The 25,967-nt window shown below is 41.4% G+C and overlaps 1 long non-coding RNA gene across 1 annotated transcript; it reads left to right on the top strand.

Annotated features, from left to right (window-relative positions):
• Positions 1–9,728: 9,728 nt before the first annotated feature.
• LOC118488156 lies at positions 9,729–10,716 on the top strand. Its single transcript, XR_004884036.1, has 3 exons — positions 9,729–10,232; positions 10,309–10,369; positions 10,512–10,716. It is a non-coding gene; the product is annotated as an uncharacterized LOC118488156 (long non-coding RNA).
• The last annotated feature ends 15,251 nt before the right edge of the window (positions 10,717–25,967 follow it).

The following is a 25,967-nucleotide window of genomic DNA, read 5'->3' as shown; positions in this document are numbered from 1 at the left end:
AGCATAGACAGCTACGAAGAGTTAAGCGAAAAATTCCTCAGGAATTTTGGCCAACAAAGGAAGGTGGTCAAGAATCCCAATGAAATCCTTCACATCAGGCAAAGGGATAATGAACGGATAGACCAGTATATGGAAAGGTTTGTTAAAGAAAGTATGAACATCAAGGATGTCCCGGAAGTCATGAAAATCAGTAGCTTCATAAATGGGCTAAAGCATGCACAGCTGTGTGAAAAGTTGGGAGAGGAATTTCCGCCTTCCTTCGACAATATTATGGACAGGGTCAGGGCCTTCGTCCGGGGAAAAGATACGGTTAGCAAGGCTAAGGAGACGGACGCCACACCCCGGAGGGTTGCTCCAGCAACAAGACCCCCTGAGAAAGGTACACCCTATTCCCGGAAACCCACCTTTGATAGAATGTTGCATGACAGGGCAAGGCCCTCATACTCCCCCTATAGACCCCGAGGGAGAGGCCCTCCCCCTTACTCCGACAGCTTCACCCCTCTCGTTAAGACTCCAAGCGAGATACTGGCCACGGAGAGGGTGAAGAATTCTTTCCCAAGGCCACCCCCCATAAAGCCAGGACCCAAAGCACAGCCGAACGAATACTGTGAGTTTCATAAGGGCTTCGGGCACAAAACCGATGACTGCATGTACCTCAAGAGGGAAATAGAGGCTGCGGTGAAAACGGGAAGACTGGCCCATTTGGTCAAAGAAATCAAGGAAGGGGGAGGGGATCGTAAGGGAAGAGATGCAAGGGAGCCTGGGAGGGCAGATGTTGATATGATAAGGAGGATAAATGAGTTTGATGTTACCCGAAGTGTAAAGGCCAGGATCCTAGGCTCCTCGAACTGCATGAAAACTCCCATCCTTATGCCATACTTGGAAGAAAGTGAAGTGCAACGACTCCCGCTGAATATCTCAGCTGTGATAGTTGGACACAAGGTGTCTAGAATACATGTGGACGGAGGGTCAGGCGTCGAGGTAATATACGAACACTGCTTCCTCAGATTCGACAGGGATATAAGAGATAGGCTGGAGGAAGACTCTATCCCATTGGTGGGATTCAACAACAGCGTGTCACACCCCCTGGGAAAGATCAGGCTCCCGTTTACAGTTGGTGTGGGGGATCGGGTCCGGACGATAAATTTAACCTTCACAGTAGTCCGGGCACCCTCTAAGTACAACGCAATCTTGGGAAGACCTGGGATTGGAGATCTGCAGGCACAAGCATCTACTCCCCACGGGGCTTTGGTATTCCAAACACCAAAAGGTCTTGCATGGGTTAAGTCGGCCTACGAAGTGGTCTCTTCAGTATCCAAAGGGGAGGAACCGGGGAAATCCCAAGGAAAGAAGGTGGAAGAATGGGTCCTCTGTGATAAGTTCCCAGAGCAGACAGTCAAGGTGGGGAGCCACCTAAGTGACAAATGCAAGAGTGCCCTGAAGGAGTTGCTCCTCCATAACCTAGACGTGTTTGCATTCCAACACGGAGACATGACAAGAATTCCCAGAAGCCTGACAGAGCACCGGCTCAACACCTTCACATGGGCAAAACCGGTGAAGCAAAAGAAGCGGAGCATGGGACCTAACAAAAGAAGGGCTGCTTGTGAAGAGACCCGAAAGTTACTCAGAGCGGGGATAGTCAGAGAGGTTAAATACCCATCCTGGGTTGCTAACCCAGTCATGGTTCAGAAAAAAGATGGGGGATGGAGGATGTGCATCGATTTCCAAGACCTAAACAGAGCATGCCCCAAGGACTGTTACCCCCTCCCGGAGATAGACACCCAGGTGGACTCCCTGTCCCAGTACCCGCTGAAGTGCTTCCTAGACGCCTACAAGGGATACCACCAAATACAGATGTCAATAGAAGATGAAGAGAAGACTGCTTTTATCACCGATGAGGGGACATTTTGCTATACCAAGATGCCCTTCGGCCTCAAGAACGCGGGGGCAACATACCAAAGGTTTATGAACACCTTGTTTAGGGAACAAAGGGGAAGGAATTTAGAGGTGTACGTTGACGACATTGTCATCAAAAGTTTGACAGAAGCAGCCATGATAGACGACATAGCTGAGACTCTCAACACAATGCAGGATGTAAACATGAAGCTGAACCCTGGGAAGTGTTGTTTCGGGGTAGAGGAAGGAAACTTCTTGGGGGTAGTGGTGACTAAAGGAGGGATAAAAGCAAACCCGAAGAAAACCCAGGCTGTGGCCGAAATGCGCTCCCCCAGATCCCTGAAGGACATCCAGCAGTTAAACGGAAGGCTGATAGCGCTAAATCGCTTCTTATCAAAGGTGGCTGACAAAACCCTCCCTTTCATGAAAGTATTAAAAGACTGCCTCCAAACCAGCAAGTTCAACTGGACCACTGAGGCCGAAGCCGCCTTTCAAGAAATGAAAACCTACATCTGTAAGCTCCCGACATTAGCCACCCCGGTGCCTGGAGACCTGCTGCTCCTTTACCTATCTGCCTCTAAGACGACCATAAGCGCGAACCCTAACAGAGGAACAGATAATGTAAAGCCAAAACCGGATCCCATCAGTGGACTCCTAATAAGCAGCAGTTTACTCTAATCTCTCCCCTTGACAGTGGTTATCTAACAGCTGATAAGTGTTAAGTGCTGCTCAACTACAACAACTGATAAACCAAACTCTGATGATTACCTAACAACTGCTGAAGACAAACTCTGTTGCTCTATCTACTGTTGTTTCCTAAGTGCTGCTGAAGATTCAAGCACTGCCCTCTCAAAGACTGATCACCTTTGAAGAAAGCACTGAAGACTCAACATCTGTGCTAAGGCTACAACAGTGGAACGTGAAGCAGTAGTTTCATTTTGTTTTGTACGTTAGTGAATATCAGATGTTACATAACAGTAGTTTGTATAGGACAGTATTTGTAGTTTGTTAGGTCGTTAGATATCACTATCATGGTGACGTCAGCTGAAGTATATCAGTAGTTTGGTTTGCCTATAAGTATGACAGTACTCTGTACTGTTACACTTGATCGTTTTGAGTGAGTTATTCTCCTCAATTCATCCTTTCATCTTGTGCAACCAACTCTGGTGTATCAGGCTGAGGGGGAGTTTAGATTGTAAGCTTTTACTGTAATCATTTGCTTTGTATTTCAATCATTTGACTCAATGAAAAGCAATTGTTTATCAATCTATACTTTCCTTTGTTTGTGTTTACTTTGTTTGCAACATATTTCCGCTGCACTTATTAGTTTTATGCAAACAAACATGAATCATGACTGCCTCAGATCCTAACAATTGGTATCAGAGCTTGGACAGTCAAATTCGATCTAACAATCAATTTAACATAACAGTTCAGCTCAAAATTCATTGATACTAAGGTTGGTTGCATTCAGTTGAAAAACAGAGTAATGAACAAATCATGGTCAAAATGGTTATTCAAAAACTCTGTAATTCAGCCAAGATGTCATATGACACACAAATCTCACACAACAAGTGTTTTCATGCATATGTCACTCATAGTTTTCAGATCTGTAAAATATCTGATAAATTATGGGATCGTTCGATGCTTTCAAAATTGATTTCAATTGTTGTTTTGATATTTGTGATGTTTTTTTTAAACACTAAAGTATGTACCTCAGATCAGCAAAACTTGTGTTCATCTAAACACCTGCATACTGCTGATATCGAAAAGAGGGAGAAAAACTTTAGTCAAAACCTCTCATGTGTTCAAAGGCATGTTGAGTGCCTACAAAAGGACCAAATCAACCTTGTCTAACACATATTGAGAAAAATAAAATGTCAAAACAGTCCTACTCATAAGTAGTGTGAAATCTGAACTAAAACATGTTCAAACATGGTTAGATTTCTTAAAACATTGCTTCAAAGTGATTATGGACAAGGTATGTTCAAAATAAAATCTCCTAGTGAGTATTTCTGAACATATGAATAATAAGGGTAAAAAGGGAATAGGGAAATAAAAATCTCAAAGTGTGGCTATCTCAAAACTTTTGAAATCAAAAGAAAAGAGTATTAGCATAAAACACTTGTGAGGTTAGAATTAGATCTTCAGTGGTCATCATACAACTGTGTGCATTCATCAATACAGAAATTGTTCTGGTAACAATGGCATATCTAGTGATTGTGTGTAAAAGAAATTTACAATCAATTGACAAGAAAATGACCCAAATAATGGTCAGAATAACTTGAGAATAATTTGATCATTTACTTGAAAAGAGTGTCAGATCCTTTTGATTAGCTCCAAAACATCCTTTATTTTTTTAAGGTGTTTTCCTTTTAATAAAAGCAGATGCATTTTAATTTCTATAAAATGTATTTTGAACTTTTACTCTTTTTTAATAGTGAAAGTTCATCTCTGGTTAGGATGTAATCTCCTTATTTTTTTGTGTGAAATTACTATCCTTAAAACTGGTCAAAAGGAAATGACTCACACATCAAGGTCATGTTGAGCTCAAGTTTAGTTTGTCACAGATCAGAAATTGATTGTAAATTCATTTTTAAACTACTAAGACACTCATGTTCTAGTAATTAGACATAAAATGAGTTGTTCTAAGTAGAGCAAGACTTCATCATCTGGGATGCTAAATCACTGTCTGAAATAATAGACAGATGGCAAAACCTTGAACAATATTTCTGAAAATGACTGCTGACAACTTAATCTTGATATAATACATCTAAAATGTATTTTGTTAAGAATAGCATTTTTGGTGCTCAACAGATGAAAGATAAGATATTGTGTTTCCACAAAGACAAAAATCAATATCTACATCTAAACCAACAGATGCTAAAATTATTTGTCAAAAGTCAAAACACTGCTGCACAAACAGTTGTTAAACATATGATTTTCATTTTTATCCACTGTTGTATCTAAAATGTTGTTGTGCCTTAACATCTGCTCTCTAAAGTCTGTCCACTGCTAAAGTGTCAACCTCTGTTCTTCAAAAACACTGATGCTCAAAATCATTGTTTCTTCCACTGCTTCATTTTATTACCGTTGTAACTACTGATGCTTGATTCATTAGTAGTTGTCAAAACAACTGTCTTCCATCATTTTCCATTTCATCGGATGTTTGACACGTGTTCAGTTTTTAGCCTTCAGATCAAAATAACCGCTGCCACATCAGCAATCACTTTTTCCCTAAATAAAACCCTGATTAAATCCAAACAGAGGATTACACTGTCGAATTGAATTCCAAACATTCTCTTCACAAAACAGTTTCCCTCTCATAACTCCAAAAATCTTTTTCGATATTCATCATCAAAAATGACGAAGCCAAAATCGAAATCAAAAACAAAACCTTCATCATCTTCATCCAAAACAGCAGAAGCCACTGAAATGGCCGCTGAAACCATGGAGATACGCTACAAAACTCCACACAATTATGTGGGTATACTCACAAAACCCACCGATAACCACACATTCAACTCCATCCTTGACATCATTTCTACATCAAAGTACAAAACTTTGATAACAGCAGACGCTCCTATTTACCTTGATACCCAGAGAGAGTTCTGGAAAAATGCCACCCTTGAAAAACAAGGAGATATCATCGCCGCCATCAACTCCTCGATACAAGGTAAGAAGGTAAAAATCTCTCCGAAATCCATCTCTGAAACCTTTAAACTCGATGATTTAAATGGAAAAACTTCTTTTACAAAAGACGAGTTGGTAAAGGATTTCATGAACAGGGGTTATGCAGAACAACCAAAGGTAGATACCCTACAAAAGGGTTACTTCCCTTCTGCACCTAGATTTTTATTTCACACACTGCTCATGTGTGTTTCAAATAAAACAACGTCCTTCAATGAGATACCAACAAAAATCCAATGCCTGGGGTATGCAATTTTAAATGACAAAAACTTTAACTACTCCCAGGTAATATTTGATGATTTGGTAAAGAACGTTGATAATAAAGCTTTTCTGCTCTTTCCAAGATTTCTAAGCTATTATTTTGAACAAACATTTGTAGAGAAAGAAGCAGAACTGCCCAAACAAGGTGTCTCATCTATTTTACTATATAAAGGATCTCCCATGTACATAAAGGTAATTTCTATCCTATTTTTTAAGATGGCATACCAAAAGACAAAACAAATTCCTATATTTTAACACTTTTCTTCATTTTCTACCCTTTTATAAAACAGAAATTAATGCAAATTAGATTGTAGAAACTGGGAATTAAATCAGCCCTTCACTTTGCAATCTCAAAACCGTCCATTCTCAATTGATCAGTCAAAATTTAAGAAGAGTCCATTCACATCCCCTCACCGCCCTCATCAATTGGCTTGCGTATTTATGCAGAGGACACCTTGATTATTCTTCAATTGTTTTCTTCTGAGGTTGAAATATAACCGGAGTTGAGAACAAACAGACTGATACCCCATGACCACATATCCACCTTCGCACAGTTTTTACGGTTTTTCAACAGAATCTCCGGTGAGCTTTTATTCATATTGTTTTGTTTTCTATTCAATGTTTTTCCATTTGATCCCGAGTTATGCTAAATTGTGGCTTAGGGTTTATGAATATGTCCTTAAATGGAAGTAATTTGTTGATGTCTTTTGATTCAAATGTAGATAAGCTACATAAAAAACAAGATTTACCTTTGAGTCTGCCAAAATTGAGAACGTGGGTTTCTACCATCGGACGGTGTCTGCTATCAGATACAAGAGGACTGGGGCAAACAAGGTAACTTTTTGACACAAATCTTTAGAATGGTTTATGTTTTGGTGACATGCAGTGACATCTAAATGCGATTCCGGTGACCGTAGGTGTATTCAGCGGATTGGATTAGCGGTGGTGTTAGTGGTGTGTAAATGATATTGTTCAGAAACTGAAGATGTTGCAGATGATTGGATTAGCGACAGTTTGGTAGGTAATTTTTCCATTCAAACTATTTATTGGAACTACATATGTTTCACATTAATGAATGACAGATTCAATTACGGTTTGTGGTGCTATTAAAGTAGGGTTTTTTGGTGTTGTTTTATGCTATTAAAGTAGGGTTTTTTCGTGTTGTATAGTTGTGTCAATATTTGACTGGTCCTTATCCAGTTTGTCGACTTTGACTTTGACCGGGCTGATGTGCTCAACGATCCATAATGCTTAACAATGGTATTGAAAATAAACAATGTTTGTAAGAAACACTTTGTGTGAAGGCAGTGAAGCTACCTTTTATAAACCATTTTTAGTTTTAATCATCCATCCGCTTAGCAAAACATTGCAACTTCTCCAACTAAATCAGTATGTGAAAGCATATGAATTACACATATAGTAATTTTATGTTATTTTGGATTGCTGATTAAGAACATTGGTGATATGTAAGAAATTTGTTATTCAAATCTGAATTTTGAAATATGTTAACGCCTATTCTTATTTTTTTTGTTGCAATTAGAGGTTCTAGAGAAGGCGAAGACGTAGAATGATGTACTGAAGGAGCTTTTTCAGTCAGCTCGGGAAATATTATTGGTAAATTTGTTATTGAGATCTGAATTTTGAAATATGTTAAGTCTTATTCTCATTTTTTATTGCAATTAGAGGTTCTAGAGAAGGAGAAGACGTAGATTGATGTACTGAAGGAGCTTTTTCAGTTAACTCGGAGAATATTATAGCCTACAGGTAACTAAAAGAGTTTCGAGATGTATTTCACTTATTGGTTTGTATTGGTATTTGCTTTTTTTTCAGTTATATTTACTCTGTTTGCTGATAGGTATCATGGTGACAGGAAGACCGAGGCACAACAGGTGGTCTCTCTGTTTGCTTTTATGCGTTGGCTAGAAACAAGAGATCTTCTAATACACACTGAAGTAGAGGAGAAGTTAGGATGTAAGCCACAATTTGTGTTTTATTTATTATTTATCATGCATCCCCTACATCTTGCTCTATATGTAAGTGTTATATTGGCTGCACATGCTATATTGTTGACTTTTTTAGATGAATAAAATTATGGGTCATGATCGTTTAGTCTCTTTTCTATGTTTTTTGTTGAGTTTGGGTTTTTATATGTTTTTTTGTTGATTTTGGGTTTTGATATGTTTTTTTGTTAATTTTGATGTTGTTAATATCTAATAATATGTTTTTTAGCTTTTTTTTTTCATGAAAACCTAATGCTGCACACATTAGAGTTCCAACCCCATATGTTTTTCCCAAAAGATATCTCAAGGCGGCTCAATCAGATTCAAACCTCGACCAAATGTCAATTTTAGATGGATTTTTGCCTCGTGGAATATGAGGTGGTCAAATTCGTGCCAACACTCTTGGCTGTAGCTTCTGTTTACACTGCTCAGTACAATCTTTGTGGATTCAAACATTGGTCTAAAACATGTGAATGGCATACAAAATACACCGAAGATCAACTTCTGTAAGCCTTTCATCTTTCTTGCCTTTTAAATCTCCATAATTACATATTTAAGACATTTTTTTAAACTTTTTAGAATGCGGGTCATATGTTATTAGCACATTTATGTACACGTTTTTGGTGACTATGTTATAGGGAATGCTCGAGGATGATCGTGTGATACCCCCAAAGCTTGCGACGGGGAGATTTACAGTGGTTTACAAAAAGTTTGATTTGGTATTTTGTTGGAAGATAAGTTTGATTTTTGTTTATCTTTATGTTTACAATTTTTTTGGTCTCCCTCCACACGACTGCTTAATTAATTTAATACAACTGTGACAGAATTTGCGTATCTCGGGTGCCAATTCTCTCCTCTTCTTTGCATTTTTTTACTTAATTTTGGTATTTTGTGGTATTATTGATTTTTTCCTTAGGGTGTGTGTTTGTGATTGCCTATGATTAGTGACTTTAGGTAACCTGTGTGTATAGGTCAATCTTACAAATAAAGTGTTCTTTTTCTTATAAGTTATTTATTTATATGCAAATTAAGTGTTCGTTTTATTATTGCTTGTTATTCTTTTGAACTACTTTAAAGAATGAAGTTAAACATGAAATCATAGTTTTAGGTTGTTGATTATAGTTTCTCATTATGTAAAATTGTTAACTTCTTAACCATTTTCTAGACTTCGCACTCGCCTCCTGCACGGACATGTAACTATATTAACTATCAATGTAATTTATTATTTTCCTCATAAGTTGAGTCATTCGAATCATCCCAAATACAAAAGGTGTAACCCACTGTGACCAGATGTCTCAGTTGCGCTTATGCTCGTTTTTAGCACATGTCGTTACTGATTTTTGATCCAAATAGCCCCCGTAGCATATCTGTGTTTATACGTACTATAGCGTATACAAGTGTTATTTTTAAAATCTTGTTTGGTTGTTGGATTGTTATGTTGGTATAAATTTTAGTTTTTATTAACTTTCACAAGAAACCATCAAAATGGGACAAATTTTGCAAATAATATAATTCTGGTCTCACTAAAATCAACGTATATTTAGGGCTTTTGATTGAATGCAGTCTTGTCCCCCACCTCATTAATCATATTAGTGGAGCATGCTTTTTTGTTCTCTCATTTGAGTGTTCTGATCATATGAAACGTAAGAGCAAACAGATTTGCCTGCATATGGCCTGCATACCATAGTTCCACTCCCATTTCAAGCTGAATAAAGGATGTGATGTAACTATTAACAATCAGATTTGCTTCTGGTTGCACATATTGTTGGTGTGACCCAAAAGGGTTATGGGTCGTGTCAAATGTGTGTTTAGAAAGGGGTATTTTGTCCATATCCTACTACCCACAAATGCTAAAATCCTTTATGCCCTCGCAGAACTTGACCTCAGTAACAACCAGTTCAATGACCCATTTCCAATTGTGACCTTACAAATCCCAAATCCTTTCTCTCCCACCTATTTGAATTGTTAAGGCCACCTGGTTTCAGTCTCAAGTTTCTGGTCATCAACCATTGGTTATGCCCCTACAAAGAAAACAACAATTCTATGAGCTTATGGACAAACTCTATGCTCTTTGTGATGCTATAGTTTTTTTATTTTTAACCAGAACATCTAAATGGTGCAGTGGCCTTATGGTTTGAATGAATTGAAGTCTCATTCTTTGCCCCACATGATAACTATTCTTTTTGTTTTACTGAATCATAGCTTCAGTTGCAAAGAAATGAAGTAATAACACCGATGATGAATCTGCTCAAGCGTCTCTCGGAATCACTTATATCAATCACTCACTGATATGGCTTCTTCTTCTGCTATGGACGAGTTGGTTTTACAAAACTCTGCCAATGTGGTCGGTTTGATTCAAAGACTACGGGATTCATGGATAGCACAATGGTAATCTTCTTTAGTAGAGTTTTCATTTATGCCTGTATGAATATATGACCCGATTCAGGAAATATTCTTTTCGCAGGAAAAACCTTTTTCCCAAAAAAAGGAGGAACTGCAGCCTAATGGATGTAGTGGGTGACAAAGTAAGTTTGAGCCTAAGCACCCTTCATTGTGTGTATATGTATGTATATGCTTGTGTGTGCACTACTTGATTGATGGCTGACTTATTAATGCTTGACATCTTGTTTATAAAGTATGCTTATATATTGATGCCATTCCTTATAGGTTGGTGATCCGCTTCAGGAGGTTGCAATAAAGGGGATATAGTTGACTTATAAATCTTGGACTTAGAAATATGATGAGAAGACCATGTTTAACAAGTAATTTAGTCATCATTCATTTATCATATTATATGGTTTCATTTACTAGAAATTAACGAAACTTGTAACACATTTTCTCCATACTGTTTGTTTGCAGGGGAGGTTAGTATTGTCAAAAAAATTTTAGAAATATCACCTTGCTTCTCACTTTAATCTTTGTTTCGAGTTTTGTACCAATATGGATTATTAGTTTTAGATCTTTTTACTCATGTTCTTTAAACATGACTATATGTTCTTTACTTTGACCCCGCCGCAACGCGTGGGTTTCCCACTATATGTATACACACACAATGTATATACGATTTTTTAACGTTTTTACATTTGAATTATGTTCTCGGCCCATATTAACGACTCCGCTGCAACGCGCGGGTTTCCCACTAGTTCAAAATAAACTTTTTAACAAAAGAAACTTTCTCAAGAATGATGGCACCAATAAAATTAAAAACAAAAGAGGCAGAGCAGGTTTTAGAAACTGCCACTGACCCTGAAGCAACCACTGTTGAGCCCACTGCTCCAGGTGATCAAAGTAGCACACCCACTGCTTTGAAACCAACACCTGCCACCAAAAAGACCAAAAGAAAACCATCCAGAAAACCCACCAAACTCACACCAAAGGCAACTCTGGAAGATGAGATCCCAGAGTTAATGCCAGTGACAACACAAAAGTCACAAGAAACCAATGCTGCTACTTCCTCACAGCAGTTGGAAGAAAGATCTCAACCCCAGCCTAAAACTCCTCCTGCATCCTCACAAAAGGGTCAGGTTGTAAGCACAGGGACACCACATTATGAAGCTCTGTATCCACTCGGATCCATCTTCCACAGTCCTGATCCCAAGGACATGTCTCTTTCTACCCCCACACCCTCACCAATAATATTACCACAATCAATAATGCCCCTGTTGCATGCAGTTGATATGGCACAGACACAAACCAGTTCCTCTCAATCACCTATTACTGAGAGTATACCTCCACAAGTGACTGGGTCTGATGTGCATACCTCTGCTATCCCAGCAACAGTTGAGGAGGTTACACCCCTTGAGTTACAAGTAACTCTTGGTGGTAGTTCAAGTGGAGCAGCAACTACAACTGATGGATCAACAGATCTTCAGTTGGACAGTTGTTTCATTAGTAAGACTCCCTTGAAGGCAATTTCTTTCATAGCACCAATGAAAGCCACCAGTGAGTATGTTTTACCTACTGGTATTTTCCAAAGGCTAACAAGTGCTGAAGAAAGAAGTCCCCAGTACCAAGAACAAGGGGCATCAATGGAAGATTTTTGGGATTCATTTCCTAAGTCAAACATTGATACAACCACTGCTGGTGGGGATTCAGATGATCCTGTTAATTCAGGTGATGATTCAAGATATAATGAATTGACGGCCAGAGTTGAAAACCTGGAATCTTCAGTTGCAGAAATAAAAGATATGGTGCAGCAGCTGTTACAAGCTCAAATAGCCCAATCATCTGCTCCTCCTGCTCAAGCACCTGCTCCATAAGCATTTGCTGCAAATGAGCTCTGTATCATCCTCCAACCACTGCTTGAACAACAACAACAAATGGCTGCTAAAAAGCATGCTCTTCAAGTGCAAATGTTGACCAACATGGTTGAATCTCGATTCAAAGATACTCAAGCTGATATCAAGGCTATAAAGGCCAGCATTCAACAGAATGCTCAAAGTGAGAAAGCTCCATCTGCCATTTTCTTCATGGATACACCCCTGGCAGATAATGCCAAAAAGGGGGAGAAAAACAGGTTGAAAAAGAAAGGTATAGAAGATGGGATGCACATTGAACCTGAGAAACCCAAGTCTTCAACAGCTGATACTACAGTAGTTTCAAAAACTGCTGCAAGTAGCCAAACAGCTGCCATTTCATCAACACACACACCTCCAACACACACCACCTCACCACACACCATCACAACTACTGTTCCACCACCACCTGTGTCTACAACACAAAAATCCTCATCAAAACCAAAAACCACCAGACCACCATCATCCAAAGTCACACCACCACTGCCTCCTGCCATAAAGCAGAAGACAGCAGATGTTACAACATCTGCTGTAGTGACAACAGTGATTGAAGCACCAGTTGTTTCAACCACTGTTAGTCAATCACAATCCACTACCATCCAATCTCAAACCACTGATCCACCCAAAACATCATCAGCCTCTTCTTCAAAAAGGAGAAGGGTCTTCATTCCTGATGATGAGTCACCACCACCACCACCATCACCACCTTCAAATATCATTTCCCATTCTCCATCCCCTGCTCAAAAGCAGAAGACAACAACTGATACATCAGTAGTTGTAATGACAACAGCAGTTGAGACACCAGTTGTTTCAACCACTGTTAGTCAGACATCCACAACTGCCCTAATTCTTCCTATATCACAACCACAGCTCCTAAAAAGAAAAAGAAAGCCAATCACTGCTGATGAAGGTAGTCATGATCCAAATGCTGCAAAGTATCCACTGGAACTAGAAGCCATCAAAGATGAGATGAGGCAGTTTTACACAGAAGCAGACCCATCAAAAAGAAAATTCTCCTCACTCATCGGCTATATAGCTCCAGAAGATATAAATGATTATCTCAAGATAAAGGCAAGGCAAGCTAAAGTTAAAGCCAAGGTTGACAGTGAGAAAGAAAGGCTAAGCGAAGAAGGCATTGCGAATAGACTGGAGTTCTACCTTGCAAAGGTTAAGCAGATGGAAGAATATGCACAAGAGCTTGACAAAGAAAAGGTTGATCAAAAGAAGAGATTGAGAGATCAACTTCTAGCCTTTATCATGAAAGAAAAGTTCTATTCTGCTGAAGAATCCCAGCTTAAAGAATGGCCTTTAGTAGCTTTGAAGCATGATGACGGGGGTAGCCCAAGACTAAATAAAGTGACTAAACATGCAAGTGCTTAAAGGGTTAAACGGTTCAATGGTTGAAAAGCTGTGAAATGGGAAAAGCGAGGAGGGAACAGTAATCAATCACATCCGAGCTCACTTCACCAACCCACGCTCGCAAAAGCAAAGCAGGTCTGAACAATACATGCTATTATCCAGGGGACAAAAGCCTTCAACCCCAAAAGGGGAAACCCTCCACTGCAAACAGGTTCTACGAGTCTTGTACATACCATTTGAGGAGATGTCTTCCCCTATAAGAAGACAGCTCATTCACCCTAAAAGACATTCTTCGATCAGTTGAGATTCCCTCATTTCTGGTCATTCGTGGAGTACTTGCTCACTCTCAAGTTACTTCTTATCACATCCACCACACACATTCTGTTTGCTTTCACTTCTGGATTCGAGCACATCTCGGAGAAAGAACTCTCAGTAAACAACAATTACATACTAGTGAACCTCCTTCCACGTTTTGCAAACGTGGGGGGACCCCGCGACCTGCGTTAGGCAAGGTTGAACCCTTCAACCTTTTTGCCTAACCGACTCAGCTACCATCTTTGGTCTCGTGTTTGTTGCATCAACAAGTTGGCGCCCACCGTGGGGCTACGCCGCTATTTCTTCTCAAAAAAGACCTAGTAGTGTAGCTCTCTTCACTCAAAGTCACCATGTCAGAAAGTGGATCTCCGGGAGAAGTGAACCAGATCCCTAACACTTCCACCCCGGGTGGTGGCCAAGCTCATACGACTATAACAACACCTTTCTCGACTCCGGGGAGCACACCCGAGTTCCTTACCTTCAACACACCAACCCCATCCAGATCCGGGGCTCCATCTCCCAATGTCGGTGTATCTGACACCCCGGCGCGTGTTGAACTTACCCCCGAGGGGGTCGCTAATAATTTCCTCGAGTTAAGGTCACTTCTTAACCAACATGTGAGTAAAGAAAGGGAAAAGGGCATAAGGATTCGTTTAGATTATGACGAACCTGAGCCAACGCTGTCTCCCGGACCACCCCTACCACCTTTTACCACAAGAAGTGAGGCTGGTCCCAGCAACCCTTCAAACCCTCACCCTTATCTATCCACTATGACAAATCCTACGGTACATCCTATCCTCTCTTCCCAACCAATTACTAGTGGTGCTCCTCTGGGACATGAGCTAACACTTGACCAGCTCCTACAGTCCACAGTGACAAGCTATCCAGCTTCTGTAACAACCACATGGGAGCAGGCTCTGTCCGTGCTCCCTTTAGCACGAAGTGCTGTTACTAGCACCCCTCTTGCAATAAACTGCTCAGTTGGTCCAGGAAGCCTTCAAGGCTTCCACCTCATGCCCAATATGATGACTCAGATGATGGCCAACTTCCCGTGGCAACACTTCATTAATCAAGTGCTAGCCACTCAGGGGAATCATGGCAATAGTAACAATGTGGATACAAGGCCTGAAGAGGACTTGGCTAAACCCTATAAGCCAAGCAACCTTTCATGCTTCTCAAGGCAGATAGCCGATTATGATTTTCAATCAAAAATCAAGATGCCAACCCACATCAGAACGTATGATGGGACTGAAGATCCCGAGGACCACCTCCAGATCTTCACTGGTGCTGCTCGAATAGAAAAATGGTCAAATGCCGAATGTTGCCTAATGTTCATGCAGACTCTTGTTGGATCCGCCAGAATCTGGTTCAACGACCTACCTGCTCAAAGCATTCGAAGCTTTGACGATCTCAGCAGGGGTTTTCTGGCAAACTTCTCCCAACAAAGACGATATGTCAAGGACGCAACAGTAATCTTCCAGATAAAACAACGTGATGATGAAAGTCTTCGAGCGTTCATTGAACGATACAAGAAGGAAGGTCTGACCTATGTAGGGGCTGACGAGAAAATGAGAGTGGCTGGCTTTATGAATGCCATAACCTCTAAATACCTCACACGAGATTTCAACAAATCTCTGCCCAAAACCTTGGAAGAAGCCCTTGAAAGGGCCGAAGCCCACATTCGGGGAGAGGAAGCTGTAGACATCAAGGAACAAAGGAAAAGAGGGTCTGGCTGGCGAAGCAATAGTCCAGCCAGAAAGAGGGGAAACTTCAACTCCTATGACAGGCGCCCAAAGGGTTCAGACTCTCGAAGGGCTGAAGGTCGGAACCCTTCAAGCAGAGACAAAGGCATGAGTTTCACTCCCCTCACCAAAACCCCTCAAGAAATCCTGGCAACAGAAGAAGTCAAACAAAACTTTAGACCTCCCAGGCCTCTCCCCAAAAGCAGAAAAAATGAGAACTCCACGCAATTCTGTGAGTTTCATGAAGAAAATGGACATCACACCAACGATTGCTTCCAACTAAAAAAGAGAATTGAAGAGGCTGTTAAGTCAGGAGAACTCGCCCATTTGGTAAAAGGAGTTCGAGACAAGATGGCTGAAGGCAAGGGAAAGGAAGTCAATATGGTATACTCTGATGAAAAGGTTCCTCACAAGAAGCAGCGGTTGGAAGCCTGGGAGCTTCAGTGTGTCTGTTTCCCCCCAACGAGGAAGGATCCACTTCCCAGTCCCCTTGTGGTAGAAGCCACCGTGGGAACACTACAAACATGTAAAGCATACATAGATACTGGGGCAGCCACTGAAATCATGTTCGAAAAGTTCTTCAACCGTTTAAGCAATGAAGAACGTTCAAGGCTTCAACCTTCCGGAACCTCCATAAAAGGTATCGCCGATATAACCCTCAAGCCTCTGGGGCAGCTAACCCTTGATGTTCGTTTCAGCGAAGGATCGAAAGAGAGAACCCGATCATTAACCTTTGTGGTTATCAACATCCCCTCAAGTTATGACGTAATCATAGGGAGGCCCGGACAATGTGCATTTTACATGGCAGTGTCTGTTGGCCATGGCACAGTCAAATTCCCTACTGAAAGAGGGATAGCAACCCTTCAACCCTCGTAGGAAGCTTACATGATTGAGGGTGAAAGCTCAAACAATGAAGAAGACAGGCAAGGGTTGGTCATAAACCCTAAATACCCTGAGCAACGAATAAGGGTCAACCCAAACCTTTCCCAGGAGACCCTTTCATACCTTGAAAAGCTGCTAAAACATCACAGTGATGTATTCGCTTGGTGTCCTGAAGACATGACTGGGATCCCCCGGAACATTGCCGAACACGAGTTAAGAATACCACCGGATGTCAAACCGGTGGTCCAAAAGAAAAGAAGCCTGGCACCCGAAAGAAGCCTGGCAGCTTTCCAAGAGGTTGAAAAACTTGTGTCGGCCGGCATTCTCCGAGAAGTCAAGTACCAATCATGGGTTGCAAACCCGGTCATGGTCAAGAAACCCGACAACTCTTGGAGAATGTGCATAGATTTTAAAGATCTTAACAAAGCTTGTCCCAAAGATTGTTACACAATGCCGGAAATCGATCTCAAAGTCGATTCCCTCACAGGATATTCGTTTAAATGCTTTCTTGATGCATACAAAGGTTATCACCAAATCCTCATGAAGAAGGAGGATGAAGAAAAGACAAGTTTTCACACGGACAAAGGTATCTTTTGTTATCAAAAGATGCCTTTTTGGCCTCAAAAATGCAGGTGCCACCTATCAGCGACTCGTTGACAAGGCCTTCGAAAACCAAATTGGCAAAAACATGGAGGCGTACGTTGATGACTTGGTGATTAAAAGCAAAACGGAACACCAAATGCTTGACGATATTCAAGAAACTTTCAAGAACCTCAGAACTCAATCCGGAGAAATGCTCGTTCGGATTCGAGGAAGGAAAATTCTTGGGTCACATCGTCGGAAAGCAAAGCATCAAGGCCAACCCTAACAAAGTAAAAGCCGTCCTCGAAGCTAAACCACCAAGAACCAAGAAGGAGGTTGAAAGCTTAAATGGGAAGCTTGCAGCCTTGAAGCGTTTTACCTCAAAATTGGCCGAAAGATCTCTACCCTTCTACAAAACGCTCAAGAACTGCTCAGACAAGAAGGATTTCAAATGGACCGATGAAGCTGAAGAAGCTTTCAATCAAATGAAGCAGCACTTAGCTTCCCTACCAGATATTGCAGCACCAGAAACTGGGGAGGTAATATCGGTGTACCTTTCAATTGCCGACGAAGCCATCAGTGCAGTTCTCACCATTGAAAGAGACAAGGCTCAGGTACCCGTTTATTTTTTCTCCAAAACTCTAAAATTAGCTGAAACCAAATACCCTCCCCTCGAAAAACTTGCCCTAGCTCTGGTTCAAACAGCTAGAAGGCTTAGGAGATACTTCCAAGCACATCCTATACAAGTGGTCACTGATCAACCAAAAAATTCCTCCAAGATAATGAACTACCCAATCATCAAATAGAAGCCGAAAGGGTTAAAATCAAAGCAAGACAATATGTGTTGCAAGGAGAAACCCTCTACAAAAAAGGTTACCTTGCACCCTTGCTAAGATGTGTGGGTCCCGAACAAAGCAAGTATTTGATTAAGGAAGTACATGAAGGAATATGTGGAGCTCATTTTGGAGCTAGGTCGGTGGTTGCAAAGCTCATGAACCTTGGATATTTTTGGCCGTCGATGCATCGTGACACCGTTGAACAATTGAAGAAATGTGATGCCTGTCAAATTCATGCCCCAATTCCAAGAAGTCCCAAACATGACCTTGTTCCAATAACCTCGGCATGGCCATTCCATAAATGGGGAATGGACATTGTTGGGCCATTCCCTCCAAGAAAAGGGGGAGTAAAGTTCTTATTGGTAGCAATCGACTACTTCAGCAAGTGGCCAGAGGTTAAACCCCTTGCCAAGATCACAGGAAAACAAGTCATAGACTTCGTTTGGGAAAATATCATCTGCCGCTATGGGTTGCCGGGGGTAATTGTCACCGATAATGGAAAGCAATTTGCCGAGAAACCTTTCAGCCTTTGGTGCAAGGAATACAGGATCAACCAGATCTTTAGCTCAGTGGCTTACCCGCAGTCAAACGGCCAGGTCGAAAGTACCAACAGAAGCATTGTGGAAGGCATCAAAACAAGATTGGGAAGATATGAAAGCAATTGGCTCGAAGAATTGCCTAGCGTTTTATGGGCAATTAGAACAACCAAAAAAGCAAGTCACAAGAAAACACCTTACAGCTTGGTATTTGGATCCGAGGCCGTAATCCCTGCTGAAATAGGAGTTGTAACCCAACGAATTGTCAACATGGATCCCGAAGTAAATCAACAAGAGACCATGTTGAATTTACAACTCCTAGAGGAAGCCCGAGATCAAGCGGCAATACAAGAAGCCAAATACAAACAAAAGATGGAAGCCTACTACAACAAGAAGGTTAAGAATGAACGATTCAAACCAGGGGATCTAGTCCTCAGAAACAACGAAGCTAGCAAAAAGGAAAATCAAGAGAAGCTGGGCCCAAAATGGGAAGGTCCATATACCATCCTCGAAGCACACAAGGGCGGATCCTACAAGCTAGCAGACTCAGAAGGCAAAAGGCTTCCAAGACATTGGAACGGAAAAACCCTGAGAAAATTCTATGTTTAGACAAAAAAGTTTGGTTTGTATCAAAATGAAAACCTTTTGTAAAAAGCAGGTACTGCTTGAATGAATGAAGTTGATTTATCAAACTTGTCTTTCTATCCTAATATCAGGTTGAGAACCTAGCAAAAAACTCCATGGCAAGGGCCATGTAAGGGGATGAGCTCCCAGGCCATATCGCTCAATAGGTTCAAGGGTTGAATGAACCTATATAAGGGGTGAGTTCCTAAATCAATACAACTCCATGAGACTTATTAAGCGAAAATAACAATGTCTCATAGGCAGGTTTGAACAGCCTACACCAATCGTTCCTTAAGTCTTAGAATTACAATCAACAAATAGGCTTACGAAATCAAGTAAATCACAAAAAAAAATAATAATGAAAAGGATAGATACTACGTCTTCTTGTTCATAAACACTAAGGCTAAGTGTCTGCAGCACTGAACCCTTTAAAGTGTAAAAAACAAAAGACAAAGTAAACTCAACAAAAGACAAGGCTAAGAAAAAATGATAATTGACAAAGGGAAAATAAGCAGGCCCACCAATAAAACATGCAAACCAAACCAAAAGCTATCAAGGCTTCAAGCCACCCAGATAATAAGCTCGAAACGTCGAAGGCTTCAACCCAAAAGCAGCTAACCAAAAGGCTCGAAGGGTTAAGAGCCTACTGAACAAATCAAGCAAAGCAAGTAAACAAACATAACACAAGTAACATAATAACCATCATACCATAACTAGGAAGGTCATAAGAGACCTTCAGAAAAGAGTTAAAGCAAGTTCTAGTAACTTGCAAGAGAAACTATTGTTCAAATGGCCATACAGGCCCAACAAACCACCAACAGGAACCTTAAGGGTTCCTGAAAACCTAATATTGTTTAAAACATTACAGACATAAAGTGTTTTGCTAAGAAAGCTACGAATAAATGTCAGATGGCAGAAGGCTTGGAACCTTCAGCTTTGGACTTCTTGGCTTTCTTAGACTTCTTGGCCTTAGCGCCATCACCACCACCAACCGCGGAGGTCTCTAAACCAACATCCTTTGAAGCATCAGGCAGACTGGAAAGGGTATCATCACTATCTTCGGAATAAGATCTCTTCTTGGAGAGGGAGCCCAAAACCTCAGCACACACCTTTTCATTCAGACCCTCAGGTTTCATTTCCTGTAAAACAGATAAAGGCTTACCAAAGCAAGAGGAAACCTGATGAACATAGGGATAGGTTAGCCTCTCCATTTGTTCAACTGAGCTCTTGAATACATCAGAAGAATCCGGGCGAAATAAGGGAGACTTTTCCAGAGCATGCCTAGCTTCATGCAGTTTATAACCAGCAACAAGACCTTGGTGTTTTCCCAAGTTGAGCAATTTTGTATACACTTCACCAAGAGCAGAGTTAAACTCAGTAGAGTGAAGTAGGTAAGTGACAACCTGTTGAAAACCCTGCTCAATCAACCACTGGTTATCGCTAGTGGCACGAGACACTGAAGCCTTCAAACTCTTTTTCTCCTCATCAAAGGCTTTCTGAGCAACAGACAAAGCCTCCCTGTCTGCTTTTAGCTTCAACCGATCAGCCTCGAAGTTCTTCTTAAAGTCAGTCATTTCAATTTCATGCTGCATGGATAAGCCTTCAACCTTCTTAGACCAAGCCTCCTCCTTCTCAGCAAAGCTGCTGATCTCCTTTCTCATTGACGCCATTGAAGACTTCATTTTATCTTTCTTTTTAGAAAAGTCTTCATACTCTCGCATCCTTTGGCGAAAACGAGCAACCCCCTGAGGAAGCATGGCTGCAAGGTTGCAAGTACTAAGAATCATCCGGGATAGCATCACATCATCGTCCATCTCAGAGATAGTCTTATGAACCGAAGTAGGAGCAATATGACTAAGGGCCTCTTCACAGACAGAAGCATCTTTAAAGCTATCATCAACCTTCACCGACCAGCTTTGCACATAAACGGCATTAGGATTCAACCCTTCAACGTCCATACTCGAAGAACCTTGAACAGGTGTAGCAGCAACCTTCCTGGCCGAATCCTTTTTGTCACGAACAACTAACTTCCCTTCCCTTTCGGAACCCGCCTCAACACCTTGGTCCTCAGACTCTTCGATATCATCACTCAATTCCACCGGTTCAGTAGAGGTGGATTGAGGGGCAGCTTTCAAACGACGAGTAGATCGTCGAGTTGAAGCCTTGGGAGCAAGAGGCTTAGAGAAACCTTTCACAGTCGACACACTAACATAACCACCACTCTCAAACCTTTTCTCAACAGTCCTAACAACAACATTCTCACCCGAAATAGATGGAGCATCCTCAAACACAACGTCCGAAGTGTCATCACTCTTGATGAAATCCAAGGCAGACATAACTGAAAAGAACAAACGGACAAAACATGAGACAAAAATTTGAAAAATAAAAGAAAAACAAAAACAAAAATGCATACCCGTGCCATCTCTCATCAGAACCGGATCCCGGTCGGCTTTTTCCCACAACTTACTAACCCCTAATAGAACCAGCAAATGCTCAGGAAAGGGACGAACCCTCGCAGGGCATTTACGAATACATTGCAGAAAAGCATCGTTTAAATCAGACTCAAGGGGTTCCGGTTCATTGAGAACAGCGTCCGGGTGACGCCACACAGTTTTAAACGGAACAATAGTGTCCGAAACCCAGAAAAAACGATTCTTCTAAGTTCCAAGCGTGGTAACCATCGATGAAATAAGGCCAGAATCAACCTTAGACGCTTCAAAAGTAAACCAATCGCCATTCTTGGCGAGTCGGAAAAAGCGACGGAATAACAACAAAGAGGGATCATATCCGAGGGCACGGCACAAAACCTCGAAGTGTAAAACCCTAGCCATGCCCTTCGGATGAATCTGGCCAAAGGAAACCCGGTAATACTCTAACAAATTCAAAACAAACAGAGAAAACGGATAGCGAAGGTTTGTAAATTGAAAGTGACGGCAATAAAGGGCGATGAAACCAGCAGGACATTTATCAATCGAAGCGTCACACGCAGGAGCAGTAGGTGTAAATTCAGCCCCAATGCCATAATCTTTACAAAACAACTCTACTTCCTCTTGGGTTAACCGGGAAAAGGATCTCGCTAAATCCTTAAGGGCACCCATTTTTGCAAGAAAATTATGAAACAAAAGTAAAGCAAAGGATGAACAAACACTAACCTTGAAAGAAAAGGGGAAAGATTTGCAGGAAACACTTGATGCAAAATGAAACGGCAGCAAAGAAAAATATAAAACGAATTAATATAGGGGCAATAAAGTAATTAAAGTCTTCTGCAAAACCACCACCCTATCTACTGCCATACATCAATCAAATCAACTGTCAATCATTTAAAATTCAAATTCAAATATTAACTGCCTTCAACCTTTCAACCCATCAAGCAACGAGCCATTGAAACCTTCAAGCAATAACACGCATGCATAAAAGTCAGAAGTCTTTGAGTATACTACCCAAAAGCCTCTGACTTGGGGGGCTGATGACGGGGGTAGCCCAAGACTAAATAAAGTGACTAAACATGCAAGTGCTTAAAGGGTTAAATGGTTCAATGGTTGAAAAGCTGTGAAATGGGAAAAGCGAGGAGGGAACAGTAATCAATCACATCCGAGCTCACTTCACCAACCCACGCTCGCAAAAGCAAAGCAGATCTGAACAATACATGCTATTATCCAGGGGACAAAAGCCTTCAACCCCAAAAGGGGAAACCTCCACTGCAAACAGGTTCTACTAGTCTTGTACATACCATTTGAGGAGATGTCTTCCCCTATAAGAAGACAGCTCATTCACCCTAAAAGACATTCTTCGATCAGTTGAGATTCCCTCATTTCTGGTCATTCGTGGAGTACTTGCTCACTCTCAAGTTACTTCTTATCACATCCACCACACACATTCTGTTTGCTTTCACTTCTGGATTGGAGCACGTCTCGGAGAAAGAACTCTCAGTAAACAACAATTACATACTAGTGAACCTCCTTCCACGTTTGCAAACGTTGGGGGACCCCGCGACCTGCGTTAGGCAAGGTTTAACCCTTCAACCTTTTTGCCTAACCGACTCAGCTACCATCTTTGGTCTCGTGTTTGTTGTATCAACAAAGCATGAGGCTGAAAGGATCCAAAGAATCAAAAATGATCCCTCAAAGAAGAAAACTGCTCCAAACTGGAGTAAGTACAAAAGACTCATTGCTGATCTCACTGCTGAGTATAAAAGAAAGAAAAGGGAGTTGGTGGATGCTAAGATAGGCACTGCTGAAGCCATATCAAAATGGTCTAGGCAACAAACTGATGAAGCGTATGAAAGACTTGAGAAGCAGAGGATGAAAGCCTCTAACTCTCCTAAAAGGTCTGACTACAAAAAGCTTCAAGAGCAAGTCAAACTTTTCGAAACACAGATCAGCACAGCAGAAGATTTTGTCACAAAGCTGAGTAAAGAAAAGAAGGAAATGCTATCTGCTGGAGTAGATAAGAACAAAGAAGCTGAACAGATTGAAGAAGCTATGAAGAAAATAGCTTCAGATAAAGAAAGATTGGCTAAACTTCAAGTCCTTGCCAAAAAGGTTAAAGTAGTAAGCCAAAAGTCATCAGCAGGCATCACAAACAGTGAGCTGATTGACAAAGAAGTTGAAGCAGATATAGCTGAAGCCAACAAGATCATTGAACAAGCATTCATACGAGTGTCTGACGCTCATGATGCTGCTCTTCACTTCCTCAGGCCAATCACTTCAAGTTCATCAGATAATAAAGCTCTCCCAAGAAACCCATTGAGTTCAAAAATACTAAAGTGGATGTCTGATCAAAAGACCCACGTATTGACTTTGCTCAGATTCAATGGTGAAGTGAAGCATATATCAAGGAATCAGGCACTAGGCCTAAGTGCTGAAGATCTACAGGATCTCCTTGAGCTTACACTGTGCAGGGATGAGGATGATACAAGTTCCAAGGATTTTAAGAAAGAATTTAAAAGAAAAGCAATGGAACTTCTGATGAAAAATAAAGGTCCTGAATAAGGAAGGGTTTTGGCATTATCTGTTACAGGGGGAGATTGTTGGGATTGAACCCTAACAGAGGAACAGATAATGTAAAGCCAAAACCGGATCCCATCAGTGGACTCCTAATAAGCAGTTGTTTACTCTAATCTCTCCCCTTGACAGTGGTTATCTAACAGCTGATAAATGTTAAGTGCTACTCAACTACAACAACTGATAAACCAAACTCTGATGATTACCTAACAACTGCTGAAGACAAACTCTGTTGCTCTATCTACTGATGTTTCCTAAGTGCTGCTGAAGATTCAAGCACTGCCCTCTCAAAGACTGATCACCTTTGAAGAAAGCACTGAAGACTCAACATCTGTGCTAAGGCTACAACAGTGGAACATGAAGCAGTAGTTTCATTTTGTTTTGTACGTTAGTGAATATCAGATGTTACATAACAGTAGTTTGTATAGGACAGTATTTGTAGTTTGTTAGGTCGTTAGATGTCACTATCATGGTGACGTCAGCTGAAGTATATCAGTAGTTTGGTTTGCCTATAAGTATGACAGTACTCTATACTGTTACACTTGATCGTTTTGAGTGAGTTCTTCTCCTCAATTCATCCTTTCATCTTGTGCAACCAACTCTGGTGTATCAGGCTGAGGGGGAGTTTAGATTGTAAGCTTTTACTGTAATCATTTGCTTTGTATTTCAATCATTTGACTCAATGAAAAGCAATTGTTTATCAATCTATACTTTCCTTTGTTTGTGTTTACTTTGTTTGCAACATATTTCCGCTGCACTTATTAGGTTTATGCAAACAAACACGAATCATGACTGCCTCAGATCCTAACAGCCATGATGGTGGAACGGGAGGGAAAACAGATCCCCATATATTTCATCAGCAGAACACTTAAGGGGCCCGAGGAACGATACATGCCTTTAGAGAAACTTGCGTTGGCCCTGGTTTTTGCATCTCGGAGGCTCAGGAGGTACTTCCAAGGGCATAAGGTCACCTTAGTAACTGATCAACCCCTTCAGAAAGTACTTAGAAAACCAGAACAGTCGGGACGACTGGCTAAATGGGCTGTAGAATTGGGGGAACATTCTCTGGAGTTTAAGCCCAGGACGGCCATGAAGGGACAAATACTGGCTGACTTCCTAGCAGAAGTTCCCGAGGACGAAGAGAGGGAGCTACTAAGGTGGGAAGCTTTGGAGGAAGAAGAGAAGAAAAGGGAAGACGAGGCTGTGTGGAAGTTGTTCACTGATGGAGCATCCAGTGAAGAAGGGAGTGGTGCAGGCATCACACTGGTAAGCCCCGAGGGGGTCGAATTGACATATGCTATAAGGTTGGATTTCGAAAACACCAACAATATCGCCGAGTGTGAAGCCCTCTTAGCAGGGATGAGGCTGGCACAGAAGATGAAAGCAAAACACGTGGAGGCTAGTACCGATTCACAGTTGGTAGTAAAGCAGTACCAGGGGGAATATGAAGCCCAAGGATAGCACCATGGCTCAATATGTGGCGAAAGTTAAGGAGACAGCTAAGGCATTCAGAACTTTCAAACTAGAATACATCCCTCGTGGGAGGAACAGGAAGTCTGATGCACTCAGCAAGTTAGCTTCGGTAGCATTCGACCACCTCTCGAAGGAGGTCAAAGTAGAGGTCCTAACATCCCCCTCCCTTAACACAGCGGAAGTGGCTACGATCGAAGGTTCCCAGGAAACATGGATGACCCCAATCATCAAATTCCTCCTGCACGGGACTCTACCCGAGGGGGAATGGGCGGCCAGAAAGATAAGGGTCGTATCTGGGTCCGTCCCTGAAGTGCATCGATATGGAAGAAGCCGAATATGTGGTCAGAGAGATGCACGAGGGGATTTGTGGAATGCACTCAGGACCAAGAACAGTAGTGAGAAGGGCAATGAACGCAGGGTTCTACTGGCCACGAATGTAGGAAACGGCATCTGAAGAAATCAAGAAGTGTGACAAC

This window comes from Helianthus annuus, chromosome 16 (genome assembly GCF_002127325.2).
Source record: "Helianthus annuus cultivar XRQ/B chromosome 16, HanXRQr2.0-SUNRISE, whole genome shotgun sequence".
NCBI lineage: Eukaryota > Viridiplantae > Streptophyta > Magnoliopsida > Asterales > Asteraceae > Helianthus > Helianthus annuus.
This window is presented reverse-complemented; position numbering and strand designations above follow the sequence as displayed.